Source organism: Lynx rufus, unplaced genomic scaffold, assembly GCF_022079265.1.
Source record: "Lynx rufus isolate CCGP_SWC_20201006 ecotype Redwood Valley unplaced genomic scaffold, mLynRuf1.p SCAF_1, whole genome shotgun sequence".
Lineage (NCBI taxonomy): Eukaryota > Metazoa > Chordata > Mammalia > Carnivora > Felidae > Lynx > Lynx rufus.
In genome coordinates, this window is record NW_025814823.1 from 103675785 (window position 1) to 103686930 (window position 11146).

An 11146-nucleotide genomic window follows, 5' to 3' on the forward strand; every position below is an offset into this window, starting at 1 on the left:
TCAGGAAACAAGCAATTCCTGTCGGATGTACTGCATTCATATTATTTGTTTCAATTTCCTTGTCACAAAAATGTCTGGAATTACAATTATATATCATTATCCTTAAAGACATCTCATCTCCATAAATCTTGGGCCTGAATTATTGGGGTACAACCAATCTGCAGATGTCACCTTCCATACATATAAAATTAATGTTTTCCTCAATTACTTAGTCATTGAAACTGAGCAGAATACCATTTTCTAGTAGCTGGGGCAAGAACACATGACGAAGAGAAAAGCAAAAGCAAGGCATATAATAACAGATCTGACCTAAGCTGTTGGAGGGCCAACATGTTTAATGCTCGGAGGCAGAACCCAAGGTCCAAAGAGGTTAAATAACTGGAACAATACTAAGCAGCTTGCTATGGCATAGCTAGTGGTATGATAATCACTTTATAATATACACACCACTTATGAGTTACTGTTTCCCTGATGATTGGCTCATAAATAATAAACCATAATGTTTCATCCTAAGAGTTTTATGATTTCTTCGTTCCTGACTTTGCCTAATTCTTTTTCCTTACTTCCAATGCCCATATTCCCATTAAGTGCTGAGTTCTGTAATCCTCTTCCTTTCACTACAATTTTCATTAGTTACACTAATTGGACAATAAACTACTACCCCACAAGGGGGAAATTCTTTCTCATTTCAGTAGCTATGAAAATGAAAACCCCAGGTAAATTTAATTGGGTTTTTATGATAACAGTTGGGAAGTCGGATTTTCATAGTCCAGAAATCTTAAGAACACTCATATTTGGTGGTCTCAAATTTACCCTAGCATTTGTGCATGAATTCAACAAAAGGTTTACTGAGGAACCACCACCCTGCAAGAATTTACTCATATGAAGATGATTAATTTATATTCCTTGCCCACAATGAGGTCACTCACAGGTGAGTGAAGTAAACATACACAAAGAAGTAAACGGACACAAGAATGGCTATTAAAATATTACATAATAATATATGTGGTAAGAACTTCTGGAAAAATATAGCCCAAATGAGGTGCAGAATTCTTTTTTTTTTTTTTTTTTTTTGATGATTGGACATAGGTATACACCAGGAAACGACCACCATTACCAAGCTAATTTTGAAGAGACCGTCCTTTCCCCATTGTATGTTCTTGGCACTGGTGTCAAAGATCAAGTGACCATAAATATGTAGATTTATTTCTGGGCCCTCTATTCTGTTCCACTAGTTTATGTGTCTGTTCTTATGCCAGGGCCATTCCGTTTTGATTACTAAAGCTGTGCAGTACTATTTGAAACCAGAAAGCATGATACCCCAGCTTTGTTCTTCTTGATCAAGATTACTTTGACCATTTGGAGTCTTTTGTGGTTCCACTTGAATTTTAAGATTATTTTCTTCTACTTCTATAAAGAATGCCTTTGGAATTTTGATAGAGGTTGCAATGAATCTGCAGATCACTTTGGGTAGCATGGACACTTTAAGAATATTAATCCCGGGGCGCCTGGGTGGCTCGGTCGGTTAAGCGTCCGACTTCGGCTCAGGTCATGATCTCACGGTCCGTGAGTTCGAGCCCCGCGTCGGCTCTGTGCTGACCGCTCAGAGCCTGGAGCCTGTTTCAGATTCTGTGTCTCCCTCTCTCTCTGCCCCTCCCCTGTTCATGCTCTGTCTCTGTCTCAAAAATAAATAAACGTGGGGCGCCTGGGTGGCGCAGTCGGTTGAGCGTCCAACTTCAGCCAGGTCACGATCTCGCGGTCCGGGAGTTCGAGCCCCGCGTCGGGCTCTGGGCTGATGGCTCAGAGCCTGGAGCCTGTTTCCGATTCTGTGTCTCCCTCTCTCTCTCTGCCCCTCCCCCATTCATGCTCTGTCTCTCTCTGTCCCAAAAATAAATAAACGTTGAAAAAAAAAATTAAAAAAAAAATATTATAAAAATAAATAAACGTTAAAAATAAAAAAATTTTAAAAAAAGAACATTAATCCCTCTAATCCATGAATTCAGGATGTCTTTCCATTTATCCCTATCTTCTCTAATCTCCTTCATTAATGCTCTATAATTTTCAGTGCAAAAGTTCTTCACCAGCTTGGTTAAATTTATTCCTTGTTTCAGATGTTTGCATCTACCTTCATCATTGAATTTGGCTTTTACTTTCCGTTCTCATATAGGCATTTTTTCATTTGATCACAGTGTATCGTGACCCCATAACATGAGTTAAAGTTTATTTTTTCTATGTCTATACTCTTCAAGATTTTCAGTAATATTGCTAATCACATTTCTTGAATGGTTGGTAGAAGGCATCTGAAAAGCTTTCTTTTATATGTGTTATAAGACTTTGCCCTTCAGGTTAAATTCCCCTAATAGTTATATGTTTATTCTTGCTGACTATTTCTCCTTGACTCAATCCTGATGGAGAATTTTTCTAGAGTTTTATTTATTGTTTCAAATTTATTGGAATAGAGTTGCTTGTGAAATTCTCTACATCTTTACTACACATTCAAATCTGTAGCTCCCTTTTTACCTTTTTTTTTTAAGTTTATTTACTTTTTTTAAGAGAGCGAGAGACACATAGAGCATGCAACCAGAGAGGGGCAGACAGAAAGCATAGAGAGAGAATCCCAACCAGGCTTCACATTGTCAGCACCCGAGGCAGGGCTGGAACTCACAAACCATGATATCATGACCCAAGCTGAAACCCAGAGTCAGATACTTAACCAACTGAGCCACCAGGCACCCCTGTCGTTCGCTTTTTCATTCTTAGTTTATTTGTGCCATTGTTCTTGGGGCTTTTTTTTTCTTTAAGTTCATCAATATTATCAGAAGCTTATCAATTAAATAAGCTTCCCAAGAAGTCACTTACAGCCTTTTTGATCCTCTTCATTAGAGCTCCATTTCCTATTCTATTGATATTTGAGATTTCTTCATTACCTTTTCTATTTTCTCTGAATTCATTCACTTTAAGTGCTTACCTCATTAATTATTAGGCTTTCTTCTTCTCCACTTAAGGTTATAAATTATTCTCGAATACCATTTTAGTTGTATCCTGTGAGTTTTATATGTAGTATTTATTTGTCATTCAGGTTTATTATTTTCGATTTCCATTATAATTTCTTATTTGACCAGTGGATTATTTTTTTTTTAATTTCAAAATGGCTGGCTTTTTTTTTCTCTTTAGTAATAACCGTACTGTCAATATTCTTGCATGCTTTCTAATTATTTTTGCATTGTTCCAATACTTCCTGACATCGAGTCCTTTTTCACTAGTCTCTCTTTTTATCTTTTGGTTAGAGTTCCAAGAACTCAGAGCAAAAACAAAACAAAACAAAACAAAACCTTCCTTAAAAGATTTCCAAAGGACTGACAACTGAAGAGTATAAAACATCCTGAGGAAAGACCCAAAAACTGAACTTTACAAATAGAGAAATATGGTTTCACTGCTACTTTCTGACAAGAGAGGAGACAGGAGATAGTTTTTATGGATAACTCCCCTCTCCCCCACCCAGGAAAAATAAAAGTATTCTCTCTATAAATACCCAAGTAAGAGAGTCCCTCCATTTCATGTATCACAATATTCTTTAGATTCAAGCCAACCTATGATTGGCAATTACAGTGAAGGTCTATAAAACACAATGAGTTGGAATACCATTTTTTATTTGGTGTAATTACTATGATAGCTAAGAAGTGGTATGATGTAAATTTTATGACTGTGAGGCTAGTGGTATTATGTATCTTCCTAGATTTGGGAATTTTAGAAACAGTGGACTAATTGATGGGTGAGTACAATTTTGGAGATCATGAATGATCTACACGAGATGCAGTGGACAGAGAACAGCTCAAGGTATAGCTGCTGAAGAAGGAATTCGGTCACGAATTAGGTGTATGAGTGAGTGTTCTCTGTTTTAGAATTAGGTGATGAGTGAGTGTTCTGTTTAGGACTACATAGAAGAGAAAAATTGGATAAGGATTATTTTCAGACTTGAACTTTACTAAACATTTAATTTCTATAAGATGAGTGATTCCATCTGTGGGCTTTCTTTATGGAAAATTAATAATAGAAAATATTGTATTCATCCTGTTTGAATTTGGGCCTTTTTGAATTGATGATAATGAGTGAGGAATGTAACATTGTCAACTGTCCACTGTATAACCTCTTCAAACGTGCTGGGTTAGACAACACAATTAAGCATAAAAGAGAATGGAAAAGAAAAAGAACATTCAGTGGAAATATGGTGGAACTTTGTAGTTAACATAATGGATATCTTAATATGACCCATTTTAGAGATTTTATTGTAAGACAGCAGACAAGCATCCCTGGCAAGCCAGAAGTGCTCAGCTCCTCACTGATCCCAGACAACTGTGTAAGAGCTGTGTACCCTAGGAAGCAATTACATATAGGAAGGTGAAGGACTTTGCTGATGCCCTACCATCCCCTGCAAAGAAGAGGGATTAGCCATATCTCTGGTTTCCAACAGGTTTGGCTTTTAGCTTAATTGCTTAAAAAAAAAAAAGAATTATACACACACACACACACACACATACATATCTGTCTATCTATCTATTGACACTTTGAGAGACAAGTGGGAAAATTTTTTCTAACCAAATGTGATGCTGTATTTTATAATAAGGAATATATATATCTTTGACCTTCATCCCTGTCTACTCCTGGCACAGAGCTTCTAAAATGCTTGGAATTTCCTAAGTGAGGAGAGAGATTAAAATATCTTTTGTGATGTTAATGAAATGGCTTTTGGAATATGCCAGTGGAGCCAACCACCAGCCATGCCACTGGAGGATTGGGACTTTCATTTGCACCCCAGACCTCTGGGACAGGAGTGGCTGGAAGTTGAATCAACTGCCAATGGCCAATGAGTTATATCAATCACACCTATGTAACAAAGCCTCCATAAAAACCCAAAAGGACAGGATGTGTAGAACTTCCTGGTTAATGAACATATGGTGATGTGTGGAGAGTGGAACTCTCAGAGCAGGGAAGCTCCGTGACACTTCTCTCATGCCTTGCCCTCAGCACCTCTTCCATTTGGCTATTCCCGAGTTATATCCTTTTATAATAAATCAGTAATCTATCAAGTAAAATGTTTCCCTGAGTTCTGTGAGTCATTCCAACAAATTAATTGAACCCAAAGCAGGTGTCCTTGGACTCTCCGATCTAAAGCCAGTCAGCAGAAGCAAGGGTGACAACCCTGGACCTGTGGCTAGAGCCTGAAGTGGGGGTAGGAGAGGGCATTCTGGTAGGACTGAACCCTTACCTTGTGGAATCTGATGCTATCTCCAATGTTTGAGAATTACTTGGTGTTGAGGGGTAAAACACACCAAAACTGGTGTTTGTACCACTCCAACTTGATTTTTCCAGAATTGTACCTGGTACCAGAATTGTACCACCCCTACTCACTTCTTCCTAAGCAGGTGATACAAATCTCACTGTATCAATTCCAGATCACCAAAGGAACTCTACTTACAAATGGTTAGGCTTAGAGTCAGGTAAAAGTCAAGTGTTAAGCATGTGGCTTTCACTAGCACTTTCTTCTCAGAAAATAAGAAAAAATAAGAGCCAGGTCCTGCCTCATGCGCATGAGCCCCAGATAATCTCTCTTTCTTCATCAGTCCTCCATGGTAATTGTGTCAACTTGGCTAGGCTATAGCCCCCTTTTATTGAATCAAACACTACACTACATGTTGCTATGAAGGTATTTTGATTAAAGTGTATAATCAGTTGACTTTAAGTAAGGGAAAGGACCCCAGAGAATCTGAGTAGGCCTCATTCAATCAGCCGAAAGGCCTCAACAAAGAAGTCAAGGCTTCTGTAAAATAGAAGAAGTCCTGCTGTGGACAGTAGCTGCCACCCACAAAGGTTTCCAGCCTGCCCTTCCTGACAGCCCTGAGGGACCTCAGACTTGCCTTGCCAGCCCTCACTATCATGTCAACCCACTCCTTGAAATGAATCTCTTTTTATATATAGGGACTATTTATATGGACTATAATCATCCTCAGTCACCCATAATCATCCTTTCAAGCCCCATGACTAAAAAGTAGTAGGACTTTTGTTTAAGTTTAGAAAAAGGCCCTGCCTAGGATTTCGCTAAAGTCATGAGCTCCAGCCCAATTTTCCAGAAAGCTCTGTACTGGAGTCAGAGGTTTCCATCTAACAAAGCAATACTATATTCCTTCTTTATAGCCCTCCTTTTTGTTTGTATCTCTTTCAGGAAGCTCTGTGGTGAGGGTAAATTAGCCAAGGCAGAATCCTGGCATTTCTGGATATAGTCCCTATTCCATAAAGTTATCTTAATATAAGAGGTCATCAAAACCTCACTGAAATCTGAAAACACATACACATACACAGTCATATCCAGACATGCACTATTACACATTCCTTCAGCCTACCTCTGAGTTCACCTGTAGCAACATGGGACAGTTGCTAGTGCGCACACACACACACACACACACACAGTCTCCCCCACTGAAAAACTGTGTCTCTGAGATTCTCTGCCTGAAAGCTTCATTCACTGCCATGGGAGCTTGCTCAACGCTGTGCCAAAAAGCCTGCAATGCATGGAGTTTTAAGGCCCTTAGCATCTTTCAAACAATGAGGGATAGAAGTCAGAGCATAAGTATCTCAGATTTCCCATTACAATGTGAAAAAATTCCCAGGAGTTTTCCACATGTTTCTTCAGAGGGGTACAGTCGGGAACAGTTCTTTGACTTGAATTTATTCGATGGGTAGATAAAGGTCCCAAGCCCTTCAACAGACCATTTGGAATTGCTCTGTTTTGCTATTATGAATACTTTTCCCAAAAAACAAAAAGGTGTTTAAGAAGTATCTGTTAGAGGTTAGAGTAAATCTTTTCATTCAATGGCAATAGAGCATAGTATGATTCAGGATGGAGAAGGACCAGGCCTCTGTTTTGTCAAGCAGGAAAAGGCCCATTTTGAAAAAAAGAGACAGGGGGAGAAAAGAACACTCAACATTTCGGGATTCTTTGGGCACTTGGGAAAGAAATGTTAGAAAACCAAAGGACTCCATGGAAGAAAAAACAGCATTAAGAGACTTGTAATATAAAGAACCACAACAAATTTGTCTCCCACTATCCCATCATTAGAGTTAGAAAACCATGTTTAAATATTAGATTCACTACTTACTAAATATTTCATATTAATAAAATGACAAGACATTCCTGAGCCTCAGGTTTTCATCTATAAAATGGGAATAATCTGATGAATAAAAGAAATAATTTATGTAAAATGCTATGAACTTTAAAAATATATGCACATGTTTTAGAAATTATTATCATAAAAGATCTACCTTTAGACAGGCAAGAAAATAATATGTTGTAAAAGCACATTAATACAAAAAAATTATAATAATACAAAAAGACTGAAGTTCTAAATCCCCAGGTTTAATTAACCCAACATTTCGAAGAAGACAGGCTTGCTACAGCATGGTTAGGAGGAAATCTGCTCTATAAATCCCATTGTCTGGTTATAAGTTTGCCTATTCAATTTGGCATTGCACTTTTATAATCATACAATACATATCAAAGGCCTGTGTTAGCTAAGAGGTCACAGAGCGCACATTCAACAGAAAGACAAAAGTACAGAATGAACTGAGCATGAAAAAGAAAATAATTTTTTGACCAGAGAAACAATAATATTTGCCCTTTATCTGGAAATGATTTCATGTCCAGAGGGTCTCTTTCCATAAATAAAGTGCAGGTGTATTTTATGTTTCCTTTTATGGTCATTATATACCAATAAACAAATAAGCCAAAGAAGTAATGGGAGATTGGAGGTTGGGAGGGCGGGCGCCTAAAACAAAAACAAAACAAGAGCAAAACAACTGTGATTTTCCCTTTTAAGGGGCCAAAAAAACATTCATTGTTTGCCCAGAGAGAATCCTCCTCACTTCCAGATCAAAGGCATTAAGAGTACTTCAGCTAGCAATCTTGTCCAATTTTAAAACTATCTTATCAAATGGTATCTGCTATTAACTACCAATATAAACACAGCATGAAAATGAAGGTCAAATGCTGTAGTTAGAATGTTAAATAAGGCTCAGAATATAAGTAGCTTTCAACAGGGCAAATTTTGCTTATTTTAAAGAAATTTACTCTAAAAATGTACTCCTAAACCACACGGCAGGCTACATATTCTTTCCCAGGGTCCAGTAAGAATGATTTTCCGGTCTTCATTGGGTTTCTTTTCTTCTCATTGACAATGTCGTGGGGTTCAGGACACTGCACTCTGTCTTTATAAAGTCAATCCTGCAATGAATACCTTCTCAGCTTTATCCTCAAAACTCCAGCAATGAATTTTCCAAAAGAGGGTGAACCTTTTACTAATGATAAAATTTTCTAGTGGTGGTATTACAGACGCACAGTCAAAGAAGGAACCTAGAGTTTTCCTGTTAAAATTACCCATTCCAGAAAACTGCACCTGTGAGGCCTAAGAATGTCATTTGTGAATGTCATTAACACTAGAGTGTTCCGGGCTGTACTATAGTTTTATCTCCTTTGTTAGCTTTATTATGATTACTAGAAAGACTGCTGACCCCAGTCCCCAAATACTTTTCCTCATCAACCATTTGGTATTTATAATTCTATCATTAACGATAATAATGTCTCTGTATTGTGGTTGTTTCTGATTAGAAGGCAACTGGGAAAGAATGGCAAGTCAGTCACTGTTTGCTGTTAACAGCTATTTGTTAACTCATGTATCACATTAGGGAGTAACACCTCACACAGCTTAAGACATCTCAGTTTTGATGGAAGAAGCAGATAGGCTGGGATCTGGAGGAGACTGGTTCAAGAGGACATAGTTGTGAGGTCTGAGTGATGAAACAACTTTTGACAATTAGATAGAAGTGCTCTACTGGACAAGAAGATACAAACTGCAAAAGGAAGCCGCAAAAAACACTAGCTCATTGCTGCTTTCCAGACTATCCCTAAATCTAAGTGTCCCCACCACCTGTGTCTGATAGAAGCCAATTCCTCAAAGTTCAAGTATCCACGTATACTGACTCTGAAAGAGGTCTTAGCAACTGTGACCAAACACTTCCCCCTCCGGGAAGTTGTAAAAACACTGTCTTCGAGAATGTTGAGAAGGAGCAGTTCCATAGATGAGCCAAGTTCATACAAAGGATAAACAGCAAGCCCAGGACCCAGGCTTCCAAAGTCTGAGGTCAGTGTCCTTCTCAGAAACCACACTGCCCTTCTGGGTTTGAAGACTCATCCCAACCTCGTTTCCCCACAAATCCTACCTTACATGGAAAAGGGAAAAAGAGAAATCTGCTAAATGACTTCTAACACGCAGGACGATATCTATGTGAAGTCTGACATAACAGAAATTACGGTCTCTCCACCTATTTCTAAATATCAGGGTGTGCTTTAGATTTACAATACTGAAAGGAAAATAGTTGTAATAAGCTTGGTGATTCCTAATGCCACCTGCCTCATAAATCAGTATAATAAGGGGAACCTGGGTTAAACCATCATTGTAAGGAGCCAACATGTTCTAACAGCTTCATTCCTTTGCAGTGTATTTACTACTCTTTTAAAAAAAAGTCACAGCCTTGGTGAAAAATGGAATTATACAGCCAGAAGAAACCACAATAAGGCCCTTAATTTACCCCCCACACTCCAATGGACTTCATCTTAGATGGATTATCTACTGCCTATCATCTATGTCCTTTCTTAAAAAGAAAAAAAATAACCTCATAAAATGGGCTCAAAAAAGTTCTTTTATATGACAGCACTTTAAAAAGCACTAAGGCATTGTACAGATGTAAGGGATTATCGTTCTTTATGTTAAGGATAAAGAGAGTTCAAAATCTCTATCAGGAAAAAGACTACAATGTTTCTTTCACATTTTTTTCAAGCAGTTCTTTCTCATGTCCACCCTAAATCTCTCCTTATTCTAGTTACTCCCTTCTTCCCTCCTCTGCTTATATAAATAGAAACAGAAAATAGAAACACAGGAGCTTAGGTTTGAAAAATACATCTCCTGGCTTATCCTTCGGATTTCACTAATGAAGCGGCTATGAACAGTTGGGGCCATGAACATAAAAATTGCCTATAAGGGCTGGACAGTAACGTAAATAAGGAAGTCAGGTGAGTAAGAAAACTTTCTTGGATCTCAAAAAACAAACAAACAATTGGCTGCATGATAAACAGCAGCTAATGCTCGGGCTGAGTGGAAGAGGCGGCGGAGAGCGTGGAGGCCAGGATAGCGCCAGCCCAACAAGGGTAGCAGGTGCCCAAATGAAACCACGTAGAAACGCAAGCGCACTGCCAGCTGATTTCTCAAACTGGCATGCAAATCTTTACAGGAAACTCTCCTGGGTTTAAAACTGTATTGATTTTTTTTAAACGGAAAAATACATAACACATATAAATACATAAATAAAACACCTACAAGCCTGTTCCAGGCTTCACCCCGCTGGTTCACGACCTCTTGTCTCAGTGACATGATCTGGAATCCTCGCTCTGGTGCGAGTTCTGTCTGGTTAAGAGCCTATGGGAGAACAGCCTCAGGGGTCATTCCTATTACCTATTCAGTGGCCTGAGCAGTGGGCGCTCCAGTCCGGTCCTCAGTGGCGGCCGAGGGCTCCAGTCTTCTGCAGGGAACTGCTGAGTAGGTGCAGGGGGTGGGCACCCCATGCCTTTAGACCAGCCTGCCACCTCGGGTTGAGGAGCAGTAAATTTACGAGCTGAAGCAGTCCATCCACCCCGAAGCTCCCCCGCGTCACAGCCTCTGCAGCAGTGACCTGCTCTGCCTTCTCCAACTCTTCAGAATCTCCAGACAGAGACAGTGAGAGAGATCAGGTGTGACGTCTCTGCGTGCTTCCGGAACAGCGCCGCGCATGCGCGGAACTCCCCCCCCCCCCCCCCCCCCCCCCACCTCACGGCGGACCTGCTGAATGAACTCCCCTGTTGCTGCAGGGTATGGCGGCGTCCATACGGCAAAGAGGGGAGTTTGTGCTCCACAGAACAATGGTAGGCGGATTAATGGAAGGCGCCTTTTTGTGGTTAGCCCTGGGATCAGTAACCATAGAAAGTCGTGGCTCCTGAAGGTTCTGGAGTGAAGCGGCTAGCAGTAGAAATCGCTCTCGTGGCAGCAGCAAACTTCAGCAGAGC